Source organism: Trachemys scripta, chromosome 11, assembly GCF_013100865.1.
Source record: "Trachemys scripta elegans isolate TJP31775 chromosome 11, CAS_Tse_1.0, whole genome shotgun sequence".
Lineage (NCBI taxonomy): Eukaryota > Metazoa > Chordata > Testudines > Emydidae > Trachemys > Trachemys scripta.
Window position 1 is genome coordinate 37,426,832 of NC_048308.1, and position 18,294 is coordinate 37,445,125.

General features: G+C 42.4%; 1 protein-coding gene and 1 pseudogene across 1 annotated transcript in view; both read right to left on the minus strand.

The window, feature by feature from the left end:
• Positions 1-18,294, minus strand: part of TLK1 (tousled like kinase 1) — a 189,397-nt gene that overhangs the window by 160,498 nt on the left and 10,605 nt on the right. The gene's annotated exons all lie outside the window — the stretch shown is intronic.
• On the minus strand, positions 4,755-8,353 carry LOC117884692 (annotated as a pseudogene).

Below are 18,294 nucleotides of genomic sequence, written 5' to 3' on the forward strand. Positions count from 1 at the left end.
GCACACCCAAAACTCCCATGGACTTCAGTGAGAGTTTTGGGTGTATAGGGAATTCAGTGTTAGTAGTTTCTAATTTGTGAATGCAATTTACTGCTGAGGACAGCTTTGATTATTAATAATGCCATGATTCTCAAGTCTACCATGCCAGACACAGACAACCATCTTCTCTATGAGGCAAGTTTAAAGACTGGGACTGTTCATTTTAGAAAAGAGATGTTTAAAAAAGGGATATGCGAGAGGTCTATACAATTATGAATGGTATGGAGAGAGTGAATAGGGAAATGTCACTTACCCCTTCATGTAACAAGAACAAGGTGTCACCCACTGAAATTAACTCCATACAGAACAGCCAGAGGAGAAGGAGGTGATGTGATGCTGCCACCTCCTACCTTATAACTTTTAGCCCAGTGGTTAGAAAACTCACCTGGCATGCGGGAGATAATCCAGACTCAATTCCCCTCTCAGCCGGATGGGGACAAAAAAGTTGAGCAGGGATCTCCCACCCTTCAGGAGAGCACCCTAAACACTGGGCTATGAGATATTGTGATGTGGGTCTCATCCAGTCCTTCCTACTGAAGCTGTTTCACTGTGGATAAATAAAGACTCATTGGACCGGGGTACTAGACTCTTGGGGTATGTCTACACTGCAATTAAAAACCCGCAGCTGGTCCATGCCAGCCGACTCAGGCTCGTGGGGCTCGGGCTAAGGGGTTGTTTATTTGTGGTGTAGATGTGCGAGCTCAGGCTGCAGCCCAAGCTCTGGGACCCTCCTACCTCGCAGGCTGCACTTGTATATTTTCATGCTTTTCTTCACAACCCTGAGGGCTAGAATCTCACCTTCTTTTTTTCTTCTTTTTTTTTCAATGAAAGCTGTTTCTCATGCAACATCGTATTTTAGCAGCTGTGGCTTTCAGAAAAATATTAAAACACACAAGGCTCGTGATAAATTGTGGGAGTTGGTAACACGGTTGACAGTGGGACTAGTTGCGTGACTAACTGCCCATCACTAAGGAGTTCACAAATCCAGTTCTATTTTAAGCCAAAAAAGTGTAAGAGGAGGTAGCCAGCACTGGGTGACGGGAGTGGTTAGGGGGATGTTTTGTAACTCAAGCAATGAAGAGGTTAACAACCTGCCCGTGGCATAGGGAACAAGGGAGAGAGGAAGGGAGTTGAAGCTTGGTCTCACCACACGCATTACAGCAGTGGGGCTAACAATGTACTCCAATAAAAGCGCACAATTACAGAACTTTAACAAACATTCTTAACATAAACTGGCTTTATTTTAAACATTAAGGTATGGTAAACTCCACATTTATCCTCAGCTCCTCTTGAGGAAGTGTATTCCATTTTCCATGGGCCATCTGCTGAGAGTTCTCTCCCTACTCCAACACCCTTCACCATCATTGCTGATAATTCTACAGTTACCAAGGGTCAAGAGAGACTTCATATGGAGGCAGCAGAGATGTTGGGCTAACTTTATGTAATAGAAAAGGGGATTTTTCAGATCTTGACCAGCACACCCTCAGTACGAATTAATTATAATTTTTATTAAAGTAACAGAAAAAAATGAGGACCTTAAAACATCACTGACTCTGGGCTGAGTGTGGCTATTAAGCCTATACCTTAGAACGGGGAAAACTCCACATTCATGTGGGATTGGGGATGGGGAAGAAACATTTCTGTGGCAAGATGACAAAATGAGTTTGATTTTTGTTTTTGTTTTTTTTTAAATGACTATTGGAAGGCTGCTCAGAGTTTTGGAATGTAATTAGTCCTGGCAGGGATGTGTTAATAGACATGACTGGAGGTGATAATGTCAAATGTATATGATAAACAGTTATTACCTAGTTTGGCAATTTATCCCCACTTGCATTATATATATTGAATCCTTCCCTCACCCATATTGGCACACAGTCCAGAAATTAGTCTCTTCCATCTGCTCTATGGTGTTGAGATTAATTGTTCTGCCCTCCCTGCTCAGGGTTCTTAGGGTTTCTTTTGGGCGTTTACTCACACCACTTGGTTTCCACTTGATAACTTGATGTGGGAATCTGTGGGTTGGCATCCAGAGTACATGCAGTACTAACTACAGTAGTTGGTTGAGTTGTTAATTCATTGCAACTTGTGACTGGTTTCTGGTGCAATTAAAAGGATAAAATGAACAGTTTCCAGAGGTAAAAGACCTAGGATTTTACTGATGGGCCTTGGGCTCATGGGATAGGGTGAGAAACTTGTGGCCCTCATGGGCCAAGGTCCTCACCCTTCTGTGCCATATGTCCCCCTATCAAATTCATGGCCATGATAAACACATCATGAACCATGATATCTGGTCTGCTCCTGTGAAATCTGGTCTTCTGTATGCTTTTACCCTATACTATACAGATTACATGGGGGAGACCAGCATTTCTCAAAGTAGGGGTCCTGACCCAAAAGGGAGTTGTAGGGGGATCACAAGGTTATTTTAGCAGTGTTGCAGTATTGCCACGCTTACATCTGCACTGCCTGCACACCTGGGCGGCTGGAGAGCAGCAGCTGTTGGCCAGGCACCCAGCTCTGAAGGCAGCACCTCTCCAGCAGCAGCACAGAAGTAAGGGTGGAAATATCATAACACCTCCCTCCCCCAAAAATAACTTTGCAACCCCTCCACGACTTCTTTTTGGATCAGGACCCCTACAATTACAACTCCATGACATTTCAGATTTAAATAGCTGACATGACATTTATGATTTTTAAAATCCTATGACCGTAAAATTGACCAAAATGGATTGTGAATTTGGTAGGGCCCTACTCATGGACTGGTAGGACTCATAGTGAGCTGATCCTGAGCAATAGGCTGAGGAGAGCCTACCCTGAGTTACAGTTTATATGGTAGAAGCCCTATAACCCCTGCACTGGAAACACTTAAATGCCTGGTATAGGCAGGAGCGCCGCCAGCTTTTCTGCCGCCCTAGATGGCGGAAGGTCCCGCCCCGAAATGCCGCCCCCCGCCCCCCGAGGCAGCAGAAGGTCCCGCCCCCAAAATACCACCGTGGTCGCCACTCCCCAAATTGTAGCGCCCTAGGCGACTGCCAAGGTTACCTAATGGGTTGCGCCGGCCCTGGGTATAGGAGAGCATGGATGATAGGGGGGTAGCACCCCTCTCTGTGTCCAATTTTACTAAAAGTTGCAGCTTATCACTAAAAATCCATTCATATATCCATCTTTAATTCACCACTGTGTCAGGATCAAATGTCCAGCTCTTTCTTCTGATTCTGTGGAAACAAGCTTCTGATTGGGTGATTCTTGGCTCTCTTGGTTGGGTAATGAAATCTTTCCAACCAATGCCCAGAATATTTTGTAGGCACCTATTTTCAAAGGCGTCTAGTTTCCTGTATAACATTATGGGAGATCTCTAGCTTCCACAATTGTTATGTTAGACCTGAGATTACATCTGAATTGAAAATTCTGAGATCTGTTCTGATGCTATATACCTTTGATTTCCATACATTGTTGAGTTTAATAAATGCTGTGGATGCCTCTCTTATCCTTGACATCAATTCCTTCTTGGGGTCTCCATTGACCCAAGCCAATGCTGACCAGGTAGTTTCTACTTTCTTGATATTTTTGCCCAGTGATGTGTTACTGCTTGATGTCTGGGTTTCCAGGATGTTTATTTTAGCATAACTAATTCTGAGCCCTGCTTGGCCTGCTGTTTTTGCCAAGTTGTTTGTCTTTACTTGTAACTTTTCAGAGGTGTCACTCAGTAGCGCAATACCATCAGCAAAGTCCAGGTATTTGCCATCTACCCAGACTATACCAGTGTTTGTGTTGCTAATATACTTCTTCATTATCCAGCCTATAGCAATGCCAAACAACAGCAAGATGAAACACAGCCCTGTTTCAGACCAGTGTCCATGCTGAACCACTCGGTTGTCTAGTTATCCACCTTTACAGAGCATTTTACATTTCTGTATATGGCCTTGGTGATGTTGAAGACTTTAGTTGGGATTCCATAGGCAGGGCCAGCCCGAGGCACCAGCGTAGCAAGCAGGTGCCTGGGGCGGCCAATGAAGGGGGGGCAGCACATCCGGCAGCAATTTGGCGGCGGAGCCGTCACTCCCTCTTGCAGTGAAGGACCTGCCACCGAATTGCTGCTGTAGAACAAAGCAGCTGTAGAGCTGCCGCCGATCGCGATCGCAGCTTTTTTTTTTTTTTTAATTTATTCATTTATTTATTTATTTTGGTGCTTGGGGCGGCAAAAACGCTAGAGCCGGCCCTGTCCATAGGACTGAAGAATACTCCACAATGTATGTCTGTCCAGGCTGGCAAATGCCTGTTGAAAAATCAGCTAAATTGATGAGGAGGAGAGCTGCCCATTCTATACATTCTTCTGTGATGTCCTAAGTGTGACTATCTAATTTACATGGGATCTCTTGGGCCTGAATCGAGCCTGTTCTTCTCTAGCTTTGCTGCACCTTGATGTGGCTGCTGGTCCCAAGCCTAGATAAAGTCAGTTACTGGAGCATGAGAATAATGTTTCAAACACCAAAGATGTCACAGATCATGAGGGAGATAGACAACTATGGACTTGAAATTTTGGGCATCAGTGAAAGCAGATTGACAGGTCCAGATAAGGAACACTTCAAGCAAGAAACATCTCATTTATCTCCACTTACATGGTAAAAATGTGTGTATGTTTGTGTATAATGCATTTATTTTGTGACTATGAAATAGACACATTTTAATATGATTTTTTTTAAATTATGATTGTTTATTTTAATTTTGGTACACTGGTATATTTAATAAGAGTATTTATTATTTATGTAATTTCTGGGATCACGATTTCCTTGTAACTCACAGGTGCCTATCAAGTATTACATGCTAATTGCGTAATGTATATACTGTAATACATGGATTCAGAGTAGATAGTTTTAATTCCAGAAGATTTAAATTACTGATTTTAAACAAGATTTGAGTCACCTTTAAAAATAATTGCTTTCAGACAGTTTTACAAAGCCTAAGCTAATTTGAAAATTTGTGCTAATACATTTTAAAATTAAATGTTATAATTAATTTCATTATAAATGCTGTTTTTAAAACTGACATTTCAATCATGTCTTATCTGACTTTTACAAATTGCTTTAAGAAAAAAATAATAAAAAAACATTGTTTTGCTCAAATTCTTTCTAAATATGATTTTTCTACCTGCCATTCCCTTTTGCATTTAAATACAAAGCACCTTGGTGTAAAGGCGCCATAGCACAAAAGAAAATCAGGTTCAAAAACTGTTAAAATGATGAGATATTGGGACAAAAACATTTAATGTCACACTCTACCATGCACACAAGGCCATCTTTAGGATGTATGGTGCCCTATGCAGTATTATTAAACTGGTGCCCCTATGCCCAACTTGCGCTTAGCAACACAAACATAAGCTTATGGTATTGGAAAACTTGCCACATGCACTTTATTAAAACCAGTTTAAACAAATTAAGCACACTATAATGCTGATGGACTATACTTGCACTAAAGAAGTAGCGCTATAGAAAAAATTCTGATTTATTGACAGAATGATGCAAATAATATAATTGTTTTTATTTGTCAACATTTTATTGGAAATTTCTATAAAGAGGTATTGAAACAAGGATTTGTTTTTAATTAAAAGCAATCTTTCTGGCTTTTTTGGCTGCAAAATCAGTAATACTGTCATCGTATGGCAAAGACAAAGTGATGTCTTGTTCGACTGCAAGAATAGCAAGACCAGTCAAGCATTCCTAACTCATTGTAGAACGGAGATAGTTTTTAATGAGCTTTAGTTTTGAGAAACTCCGTTCTCCTGATGCTACTGTTATAGGAATTGTCAGTAGAATACAAGTGACAACGTACACATTAGGATATATGTCAACAAGTTTGCCGGTATGAATAAACTGTACAGTGTCCATCACTGACTTTGCATGTGGCAACATTGATGATAATGTAGTCAATTCTTCATACAGTTCAAGTCCATTTAAATCAAAATTATCACTGTGTTTCAGGAGGCTCTCTAGATTCTTGCACTTTGTCATTAGCTGCTCTTGTTTTCCTATTTCATTGAATTCAGTTATGTCATATAAAAATCCAAACTGTTCATGGTGTACTCGTAAGGTATTAAACATTTCATCAACGGCAGATATTGCTTTATGCATCACAACATTAAAACATTCAACGTCAAATTTCTTTTCTGGATCTTCTATGGGATTATCTGCTCCTTCATATTCCGCTTGCCATTTTTTTCTCAAAACTCTTGTCACGTTCGGACATGGAAATTTTGGTTCTACACTGAGTGCCTCTGAAAACTCTCTTGCTGTGCTGTGCTTCTTTGAATCCATTTTCTCTGTATTTCACTAAAAGGTCTTGTGTGTTGTTTAGTAAGGTAAGTGTTGAATCACACTGCATCACTGGACTCTGCATTATTTTGCTTACACTTGAGATTTTAACAAGAATGTCATATCAGATTATGACAGATGTTAGAAACTTGAAGCTGGATATTTCAGAGACCAATGACTGTGAAATATCACTTTTAGATTTTGGATCTCTGGCTTCTTCCGAAATAGCAACCAGGACTTCGTAAATTTCCTCAGATTGGTATCTCAACATTTTTACACGTTCTACTCTGCTTTCCTAGCATGTCTCAGATAGAGGCTTAACGGTAATACTACTGACATATGCTTTGAATATTTGCCATCGTTGAGTGGAAGCCAAAAGAGCATGTAAATGCATTGCAGCAAACCAAAAAAAGAAATAGCTTCTACAGAAAACTTGGCCATATCACACAAAATCAAATTAAGATTGTGGCATGCACACGGAACAAAAAAGGCTCGTGGATTTTCTGCCAGCAATCTAGCTTGCACGGCATAAATGCATCCTCTCATATTGGCGCCATTATCATAGCCTTGTCCTCTAATGTTCATTACAGACAATCCCATTCATTTTAGTTCATCAAGGAGAGCCTGAAGAAGTCCAAAACCTGTAGTGTCTTCTACTTCTAAAAATGTGATAAATGATTCCTTAACTGTAATCTGTGCTGAATCACGAATGTCGACAAATCTCACTACTAATGACATCTGTTCTTTATGACTTATGTCCGGAGTTCAATCTAGAATTACGACAAAATATTTTGCCAAAGAAACCAATGAAACAATTTTGTCTCTCACTTTACCACTCATTAGCATGATCGGTTCATTTTGAATTCTTGGTCCCAAATAGCGATCATGTATTTCATTTTCAGTTACTCTTCGGAGATGTTCATTCATCACTCTGTCAAATTTTCCCAGCAGTTGTAGAAGGCCCAAAAAATTGCCATTTTTGGACTGGTATAATTTCTTAACACTTCCTCTAAAAGCAAGATTATTATCTATTATTGAATATATATTGACAAGCAGACATTCAAGAACATGACTCCAATGCTGCTTCTCTGACTCCAGCAATCTTTGATTTTGGGCATCAACAGTTGTCTGATTTTGGTGAAAACTGGAGGGTGTAACTGACTGTTATAGTGCTGAGTTACCCAACAGTCCGATGATATATATGACCACTCTGGGCTGAAGTGTGACAGGCAATTCAAAGACAAAAGGCAGGGATGGACCTGGTGTCAAGACTGGTATACCATTCTTGGGCATACCTTCAAAAGGCCTGCTTGGCCCCGCCAGGATATCTATGTGAGCTTGACTGGAAGGCTGAGGTATAAGGAAGGGGTTGGAGTTGCTTATAACTCTTCCCTTTTCTTTTGTAGGGCTGGGAGGTGCCGTGAACCTGGGAGGTTGCTGGGCCTAAAATGCTTCCTGGAGGCAAGAGGCATGTAAAGGCCCAAGGAGTGAAAGGTGGCCCTCGAGTCCTTGAAGATTGGAGTCCGTCTGTTTGGAGAACAGGGGGGTACCCTCAAAAGGGAGGTCCTGGATGGACTGCTGCACTTCATGGGGGAGGCCCGATGATTGGAGCCATGAACAGCGCCTCATGGTGACTGCTGACGCCACGGTCCTGGTGCTGAGTTGGCCGCATTCAGAGCCACCTGGAGAGAGGTCCTGGCCACTGCCTTGCTCTTCTCTAGGATGACCGTGAAATCCTGCAGCAGGGAATCTTTATAGTTGGACAATGAGTTCCACAGGTTAAAATCGTACCTCCCCAGTAGAGCCTGCTAGTTGGAGATATGCAACTGGAGGCTGCCCGTCGAATAAACCTTGTGTCCGCACAGGTTCAATCTCTTTATTTTTGGGGGTAGCACTCAACTGCTCCGTCTGTCCTGCTCATTTGCCACTGACACTACCAGGCACCCGGCTGGGGGTGGGGGTGCAAGTAAAGGTACTCAAACCCAGTGGCTGGGACATAGTACTTCTTCTCTGCCCCCCCCCACCTTTTCAGGTGGGGGGGACAGAGAAGGAGGAGTCTGCCATAGTGCCCTGACGGGTCCCATCACCACCTTGTTAACAAGCAAGGCCACTCTGGAGGGAGCCACTGCAGCCAGGATGTCAATTAGGCTATGTGCAGACTCCTTGAGCTCCTTGATTTCCAGTCCCAAGTTTGCAGCGACCTTTTTCAGGAGCTCTTGGTGGGCTCTGAAGTCATCCGGTGGGAGTGGATTACTAGAGCCTGCAACTGCCTCTTCCAGGGATGATGAGGAAGAGGCCTATACCAGAGGAAGGCTGCTTCCTCTTCCTCCACCTGCACCACGTCCATTGGGGCCATTTCTTGGACATCGACACCGGGGTTGGTACTGGAGTCAGGGTCCGGTGCCAGATAGACGAAACGGTGGCTTACCTCTCGGACACTACTGAGTATGAGTGGTGGGAAGGGGGGCCTAGTACCAGGGGAAACCTCCACGAGTTCCAATACTGCCACTGCATTGGCCAGTGGCCCAATGGTCATGTGCTGGCCAGGGGGCTGGTACCAAAGTCCAGTGAGTAGGTCAGGTACCAGTAGGACTTAGATGGAGCAAAGGATTCCCCTTCAGACTCAGAAGAGGATTCTTCTGAAGACCATGGCAGCACAGTACCCGCGTCTGTCTCCGGGCAGTGCTGAGGACCTGGGGACAGGTGGCGGGCTGGAGATGGCTGTATTGGGACCATGGAGGGTTTGCCCCTGGACAGTGCCATAGTGGACCTCACTGCCCCTTGTTCCCTTCCACCCCCGGTCACCTTGGTTGGCAGGGAGCCTTGAGGCATTGGCAGGATCGGGAGGGACATTAGGTCCTTTGCCACCTGGAAAGCCTATGGGATTAAAGGGGTCCACAGGCACATGGTCCCACAGCCGCTCCCAGGAGTTGGAGGCAGGTCTCAGACCGGACTCAGTGGTCTAGGCGGAGTTGCTGGTGCCAACAGTGGCTCTGGGGAGGATGAGTGGCCTGGCGCAGGTTTCAGTACACTGGTCACTCCCCCTTTGTCCCTCTTCAGCACCAGAGAGCACCTTCTCTTGGGGTGCTGTTTCTTATGCTTCTTCCTTGGCACCAGGGATGGAGAACAGTGCCAGGAGCACGGACACCGAAGTGCTCAGCATCAATTCAGAGCAGCTCGGCTCCAAGACTGGTCTGCGAGCTGTCTCCATGAGTAAGGCCTAAATCAATGTCCCTGTCCTTTTGAGTGTGCGGTCTGAATCCCCTGCAGATCTGGCACTTCTCTTTAATGTGTTTCCCTGGGGCACTTTAGACAGCTAGAGTGTGGGCCACTCACTGGCATCAGCTTGCCATAGGAGGTACAGGCTTGAAGCACGGAGCCTGGCACATGCCCAGCGCCTGGGGCAAAAGTCCCTCAACGACAGGGACAAGTATTATCACTACCATATACACTAACACTAAGAACTATATACACTAACTACAATAACTATAAATATATGACAGGAAAGTCCAAACCACTGGGAGCAAGGATTCTTCCAGGCAACCGTCACGGGCAGTAAGAAGGAACTGAGAGGGTGCAGGGCCGGTGGGACCCCTTATACCGGCACATACGTGCACGGCTCCAGAGAGCGTTAGAGCTAGTCCTACGGATACCACTGAGAGAAAAATCTCCGGCAACTGTGCACACGGTGTGCACACACCTAGCATGGAATGAACATGAGTAAGCACTCAAAGAACATCCATTTCTTCTGCCACTGGGTCACATTTGCAAGGCTACTGAGTAGGAGGCCAGCTTTAATTTCCAAATACACTACTGCACCCAGGATTTATAAGTGCAGTGATGTGAGAAGGTTTTTCAGCAGTTTCTCTGGCAGACTCCAGGTAATTACTTTTTCAGTTGCCTGGACTGGATTTTAGTTTACCTGTGTGCTAGAATATAGGATTTTCTTCAAGCTTGTTTAAAAGATATGGAAAAGCAGACTCCAACATAAAACAACAAGACATTCTAATAACATAACAATATTATTACAATAGTTACTATAACAACTATTTGGGGAAAATGTCAAAGGAAACCACAATAGCTTCACCTATACTATGATTTTTACATGCACAAATGCACAAGTAAATAGTTACCCAGTTTGTGCACACAAAATGACAATTAGTGCATATAAATACAGGTTCTTGTGGGTGTACATACTTTTAGAATTGCTTCCTTTTAAACCAGCTCAAATTGTAATTGCATTTTAGGGCCCCCTCCTTCCCACATCTCCTCTAGGGACGAGTTATACTGTATATAGCCTGGAGTGGCATCACAGTGAAACAGTTTGTCTCTCATCTTTTCACCAATTCATATTCTCAGTGTGTCCCCATAGCTATTCCTGCCATTCATCAGAATTACATCCGTTTGATTCTGCTGCTTCTGATCAGCAGTGGCAGAGGCAAAGATGCAATCCTTGTGTGTAAGACTGGCCAGTACAGGAAAATGCAACATTCTCAGAATCCTGCATCTAACTTAAAACCCAAGCTAACAGGAGTGAAATGTCTCAGGGCTACCCCTCTGCTCCTTTGAAGAGTTTATTGTATATCCTCTCTCTCTCTCTCTCTCTCTGGTCCGGTTTACTTCTTAACACTAGACTGGGTTAGAGTTAGGGAGAGCAAAAGCCTCAGGGAGGGTGAGAGGATTCTTCTTTTTTGGGACACATGACTTCTTCCCTGGTTTGTTCCTGAGACTGGCAGCCATTTGCCTCTATTTTACCTAATACAGACGAGAAGAAAGATTAAATGGGCGTCATATATGGCTCTCCCTTGCTCACCTTTGGAACTTAATGTCAAGCCAGCCCAAGAAAAACAGTAAAGAGGTTGTGCAAAATCCAAACATTATATAAATAAAAACTGGTCATTTGGGATAAGAAATCTACTGGATGGAAGACATTTTTGCCTCTCCTATCACTCCAAGATAGCTTCAAAGTAACTGTGGTTCATTCAAGATGCTGTTGAGTCCATGAACCACTACCTTTATTACTCCAGCTTTGGGTTAGAGTATTGCTTGTTATTAGCATGGCTGCAAACAGGAATTCTGTGAATGCAGCCTTGTGGACTGTAGTCGGAGGATGGCTCATATTGTGGTCGAAGAATCTGTAAATAAGGTCATAAGTCAAGGACTCAAATTTGCAATCCTACCCAGAGAGCAAGAGCAGATATTAAACACATGCTACATTATGCAGGTGCCACTGACTTTTAACAGCACCTAATCAAAGAGGCTCAAAGGTCAAAAGGGACTCATTCATCTTTCATTTTTAATCTGCTTGATGGCAGCAGTGTTTCATAGCAGCCTCAAAGCAAACAAAGTCAGGCAAGAAGTAGCACATAATAATAATACAAATTAGAGATGGAAAAGACCATCCAGTCCATCCCCTGACCAGTGCAGGATTTTTCAAATAATATTTTCTACAGCTTTGAGAGATTTCAATTAATGGGACTTCTATTCGTTCACTTGGAAGGCTATTCTGTAGATGAACAGACTTCATGATTTAGTTGGTGTTGGTCCTGCTTTGAGCAGGGGATTGGACTAGCTGACCTCCTGAGGTCTCTTCCAACCCTAATCTTCTATGATTCATCATTAGGATATTTTTTCTAACATTCTATCATTGTTAATGATCTTTATTTTATCCCTTTGTTCCTAATACCTCATCTTTAAAATTCTTGACTCTTCTTGGGGTTTGCTCCATTCATGTATTATATAAGAAAGTTATGTTGCCCATTAGCTGCTAGAGTCCCTACTGCTTTGACTATCATTTACCCAAAGTACTCATATGTCATTCTTTTAATCTTGCCTTGTATGTCAATCCCTTTTTGGAATTTCTCTGAATTCCCTCCCATTTGTTGACACCATTCTGATAATAAGATGTCCAGAATCAATCATTCTAAGTGTGGTCTGAGACAACATTTGTGCCAGGGATAAATCTAGTGCTGTGTGTTCCAGACATTAGAGGAAAATACCTAAATTATGTATGTACAGAAAATTGATTAACAGTCCGCTTGAATCCATGAAACATTTCTGGGACAATTGCTCAAGATATTGCCTGATTGTATCGGAAAATGTAGACTATTCAGCATAATATATAAAAGCCAAAATTTGAGGATATTGAATATTCAGATATGCAATAGAACACCAAAATGAACGTTTCTGAATGATAACCTCCATTAAATGCAGTTACATTAGGGATTAATTTGGCCCATTCTTGAGGAGAACCTCAATTTTTTCTGCAAGGTTAGAAGTCAATGACATCTTTCTTCATTACCTCATCTCTTTGGGCTTCTAAAATTTATCCAGTTTTGACTGGAAAATTATCCAGTATTCCCCTTTTCTCAGCTTTCCCCACCACAACCCAAAGGTGGAGCATTCATCCTCTCATGAGCTGGAAAGGAGAATTTCCATTTGCACTCAGGAAAGCTTAAGGTTCTTGAAGTGGGTCACTACAAAGCAATTCAGAGGCTAGCTTTATTATGAGCCTTATTTCATCATTTACAGTGACATAACAGTTCCCTAACATAGATAATAATCACAGCCAAGTTTGATACCACAGGGCAACAGTCAGTCTTAGAATCAACTGATTCCAGCTATATAATCAAACACAAGCTAAGAAAAGCTAACACTGATGTACAGAATTCTCCATAATTTGGAAGAAAACATAACACAGTACATTAAAGCCCCCATTATAGCTGTTATTGTGGCAGTGTCTCAGCGTACAGCAGGAGGTAAAGTACATTGCTGCTGCAGCAAGCCCCCAAACAGCATTCAAAGAGGAAGAAGAAGTGCTTCTCAGATCATTAATTCAGCCGAGAGGAGCAATGAGAGGCACAAAGTAGAAGTCCATTTTTGCAAAGGGTGGCTGAACTGAATTTTGGAAATTGACTACTGGTAACAGTTACATAGAGAGGGGGCAGGATACCCCTATGCAATAAAATCTCATTTATAAAGTTCCTTCTCATGCAAACATGCTAAGGAGCTATATTCCTAGCTGAGGTCATGTATGACCCTTTTCCATCAGCCATACTAAAAAGTGAAAGCATTAATCTTACCTGCAGTAATATTTAGAGAGGGACTTTTCCTTGAGTTCAGTGGGTGAAGGGTGCGAAATAGAAATGTGTGCATAATAATATTTGGTTTTCAAAAGGCAAGACCTGGGGATAGAAAGCAACCTAGCGTTGGAGAATCAGAGAAAAATTACTAAACAGAAGATAACAAGGAAATCTAAGAAATAAGATGATACATGAACATGAAAGGCTTCAGAAGGTTTATTATAAAATGTGAGATTATTACTGATAAAAAAGAAGAATCTGCTTCGTATCTGAAATACTGTGATGAGCTTCAAGGAGTACCTCAAAATAACTGATGACCATAAAAGCATCCTCATTCCTCCCATGCCTATCCCATCCAAATTCGAGGAAATAATTGATCATACATAACCAGGAAGTGGTGACTAAAATTAATACACTGCTTTATTTTGCCCCTACCACAGCTATTATTGACCACAGAGGTCATTTACATAAGAATGGCCATACTGGGTCAGACCAAAGGTCCATATAGCCCAGTATCCTGTCTTCCGGCAGTGGCCAAAGCCAGGTGCCCCAAAGGGAATGAACAGAGCAAGTAATCATCAAGAGATCCAACCCCTGTTGCCCATTCCCAGCTTCTGGCAAACAGTTAATTGTTATCTTCTCTCTTTGTTACTACATTGACAATATATTAGCAAAGGTTATCCTGTACACATTAAGTTAGGTGATATTAGCATCAGGGCTGCACTCTAGGGGCAAAATCCTGGCCCTACTTTCGTTCATTACAAAGCTTCCTTTGACGTCAATAGGGCCAGGGTTTCACTGTAAGCATTTCTGCATGAGGAGTTGTAGTAGCCCTTCTACCTCCTCATTCCTTTCCTTGGGGAAAATTTACTCCCTTGCTTTACACAAATGCTTTGCAAAACTCAACACACTATAACACTGCAGGTACAGTACTTTATACCTTTTCATTGCAATTCAGAAGTAATCCTCACCTCATCTTCAGCCTTCCAAACAGGGCCGGCTCTAGGTTTTTTGCTGCCCCAAGCAAAAAAATTTTTGGCTGCCCCCCCAGAGCTTTTTTTTGGCTTTTACACATGTTTGCACTTTGCAGTTTTCTTTTGACTGTTTAAAATTAAAAAAAAAATGAAAACAGAGAATTTGTAGTTAGTGAAATAAAACAATTTCCTACTAGTGTAATTTTAACATTTAATTTTAACAAAAACACAATAACAAACAATTTGAGTTCAATTATACACTGTAATGAAAAACTTTAGTGTCTTCCAGTTTCTCATAAATTAAAAGAATTTATATGAACTGAATTTTTCTGGTTTTTATACTTGCGTAGTCTTTTAATAAGTCAGTGAAATCTAAATTTTTTGCAATAGTACTTTCAATTGAAATTAATGCCAGTCCTGACATACGATTTTGAGACATGGTGGACCTCAAATAATTTTTTAGTAATTTCAGTTTTGAGAAACTGCACTCACCAGAAGCCACTGATACTGGTAATGTTAAAAGAATGCATAATGCTATAGCAGTGTTTGGAGTGAAAAAATCATTTCTTGCTATAAATTCTAATACTTTTAGAGGAGAAGTTTTAGGACTTATTAGCTCAGATAAAGCTATTAATTCATCATACAATTCTACTGCATCAGTGTCAGCAGTGTTATCAGTACTGAGCGCTAAATGTAGGTCTTGGCACTGCTTCATGAGGTCTTCTTTGGAAAACTGATTTTTAATATTTCCAATATCGTATAAAAATTCGAAAGTTTCACAATGACCATGCAACTGACAAAATCTTTCTTCAATGGAAGTTATAGCTACATCCAAAATACAATAGAAACATTCAACTTTAAACCTTTCGTTTGGCTCGAGAATAGGATCCATCATGAGCCTCATAACAAAACTGTCTTTTTTTTTTCGAGGACGATTGAATTTTTGAGGTGCAAACGTTGGTTCAAAATCAAGATCCTCTGCTATTGTTGTTGCTTCTTTGGCAGTTTCTTCAAATCCTTCATCTGAACGGTATTTTTTTAAATATTCCAGCGTTTTATTCAAAATCATCTTTGCCTCGGATATGTCTATGATTATGTTCTGCATAACTTTGCTGGTCAAATTAATTTGATTTAGAATATTGTGCCAAATAACCATGCAACATGAAAATTGAAACTGCATCATTTTCTGAGCCAATGTTTCAGCTTCATGTCGAAATGAAGGATCATACGACAAATCCTGGCTTATTTCGAATAGTGCATCGTAAATCTCTCCTGATGAATATCGGAATGGTCTAATAGCTTCTATCCTGCTTTCCCATCTAGTTTGACTCAGAGGTTTAAGTGTGAGTTTTTGTTCAAGATGCTTCTTCAAGACTGCCCAACGGTGTGTGGAAGCACTAAAAAAGTTGTAAATTGCTTGCACTGTAGTAAAATATGAAACGGCATCTTTAGATGATTTGGCGGCATCACTGACAACCAGATTGAGCGAATGCGCATGGCAAGGAATGAAAAGAGCTCGATTGTTTAAATTCAATATTCTTTGCTGTACACCTGCATGTCGTCCTCGCATGTTTGAGCTGTTATCGTACCCTTGGCCGCGCATATTTTCTAAAGGTATTCCATAGTGTTCCAATCTCTGTAGAATTACATCTGTGAGGGCTTTCCCAGTAGTTTCATTCATTGATATAAATTCTAGAAAGTGTTCACAAATTTTCACTTCTGCATTTTCATCAATTTTCAGAAATCGTAAAACTATTGACATTTGCTCGGTTTTGCTCAGATCTTGAGTACAATCAACTATAATTGAGTAATATTTGGCATGTTTCAAATTCGATAAAATTTCATTACGCACTCCATTAGAAATTAATTCTATTATCTCATTTTGTGTATTTTTACCCAAATAATGGGCGTGAATCTCTCCATCTTTCACTCTTCGTACATGCTCAGCCATAACATTATCAAATTTTGCCAATAACTCAACCAATTTTAAGAAATTTCCATTGTTATTCTCATATAAAATATCCGAGGCTCCACGGAATGCGAGGCACTGTTCGGCTAGGAAATTAATGATTGCCAGTAAATGTTCCAACACTGCTTGCCAATGTAGAATTTCTGAATTTAGTTGACGTTGCTGTACCGCATCGATTGTTGTACCAGTATGTAATCTGTTTGACAGCTCAATCCAATTTGTCAATGAGCATAAATGATTTTTTGATGTTTCATGTTCTTTCAAATGCTGATACAAATTTCGCCAGTCATTAAAACCTGCAGTTGCCAGAAAAATTTCCGAGTTACAGAACAGTTTGCAGCAAAAACAAAAAACTACATCTTTGGTCTGTGAATACACTAACCACGATCTATTAATTTGTTCCCCATTTTTCATTTTTTTCTTCATACTGGATGGCATAAATCGATGATTTGACTCATTAAATGGATATTTAAATGTAGGATCTAGTTTTGAAGGACCTTTTTTCACAATAATAATTCGCATTGTATCAGTAATTATTGTCGGCCATGTACTTGGATCCGATCCTATGTCAGTCTCTCCACCTTCCAATAATTGTTCTTCAGTTTTAGATTTGGATAACAGTTCTTCATTTCTGGACTCTTCAGCTGAAGTAGTAAATCTTTGGATGGATTGTGATTGTTCGTCTTTATCAGTTAGTGAAGATAATCTTTGGTCAGATTGTTGTTCATCTTTATCAGTTGATAAAGGTAATCTTTGGTTCAATCGGTCTTCATCAGTTGATGAATAATCACCTTCAATGCATTGCTTAGAGCTTTCTCCTTGATTGTTGACTTTTTTAAAATACTTTTTTGAAGTACGAGATATATTGTACTGAATATTTCTAATTCTTTTTGCCGTTTCTCTCTTTGTTGACGGTAAGCAGCACCAGAGAGTCGTTTTTGTCCCGGCATTTTAGCCCTATAACCACTGGCACCGACGCGATACGGAAATTAGTGCGAATGGCGCCGATAGGGCAGCACAGTACACACACATAATCGTGATTTGAGTGACCGTGTCACAACATGACATGATATTTTTCACGTCACACTCCTATTGCACTACTGTACTTGCCGTAGATAAGGCGCTAGTCATTGGGGTGAGAGAGCTCCCAACTAGCTCAAATACACACTGGACTCAGCCCTGCTGGCGTTTTCCCAGCGCTGAGGCCGCCCACCTGGGAGCTCGTGGGGCATGCAATGGAGAGAGCTATGTGGCTGGAGAAGCCAAGGAAGAGGTGCTGGGCTTGCTGGACAGATGCTGCCCCTCTCTGCCAAGTCGCTCGCCCCCTGGAAGGGGGGAGGCAGAAGGAGACTCCAGGCACTGGAGTGCTGTGAGGGGCTGGGGAGGGAGACAGCAGCCTCTGGGGTTCCAGCAGGCAGAAGCTCCCCAGGGGTCCTGGGGACCCTCCCGCCTGGCCCGACTCTTACCTTGCTGCAGATCTGGTCTGAGGTGGAGTCATCTCTGGTCACCGCCGCTCCCAGGGCCAGGGGTTGGGGCTGCTGGATCCCAGCCCTGCTCATCCTTGGGCTTCACCTTGGCCCTGGCATGAGCTGGGCTCAGCCCGGGTTGCCGCTCTGCACCGCTCCCCTCTCCCCTCCCCTCCCCTGGCAGGAGGCGACGCAGAGAGGAGGAGGAGGAGGAGGCAGAGGTGGGGACAAGCCGAGGAGGAGCGGACCGCCCGGGCGCCATGTTCCCCCGTCCTCTGCAGCCGGAGCAGGGCTGTGCTACCGGCTCCCGCCTGAGGGTGGGGGGTGGCCGCTTCCCGCTGCCCAAGGGAGAGCAGCGTGAACAAGCCGAGGAGCGGCCCATCCTCTGAAGCCGGGACAGGGCTGTGCTACCGGCTCCCGCCGCTGTCAGTGCCCACAGGAGCCAGTAGCACGGCTTGT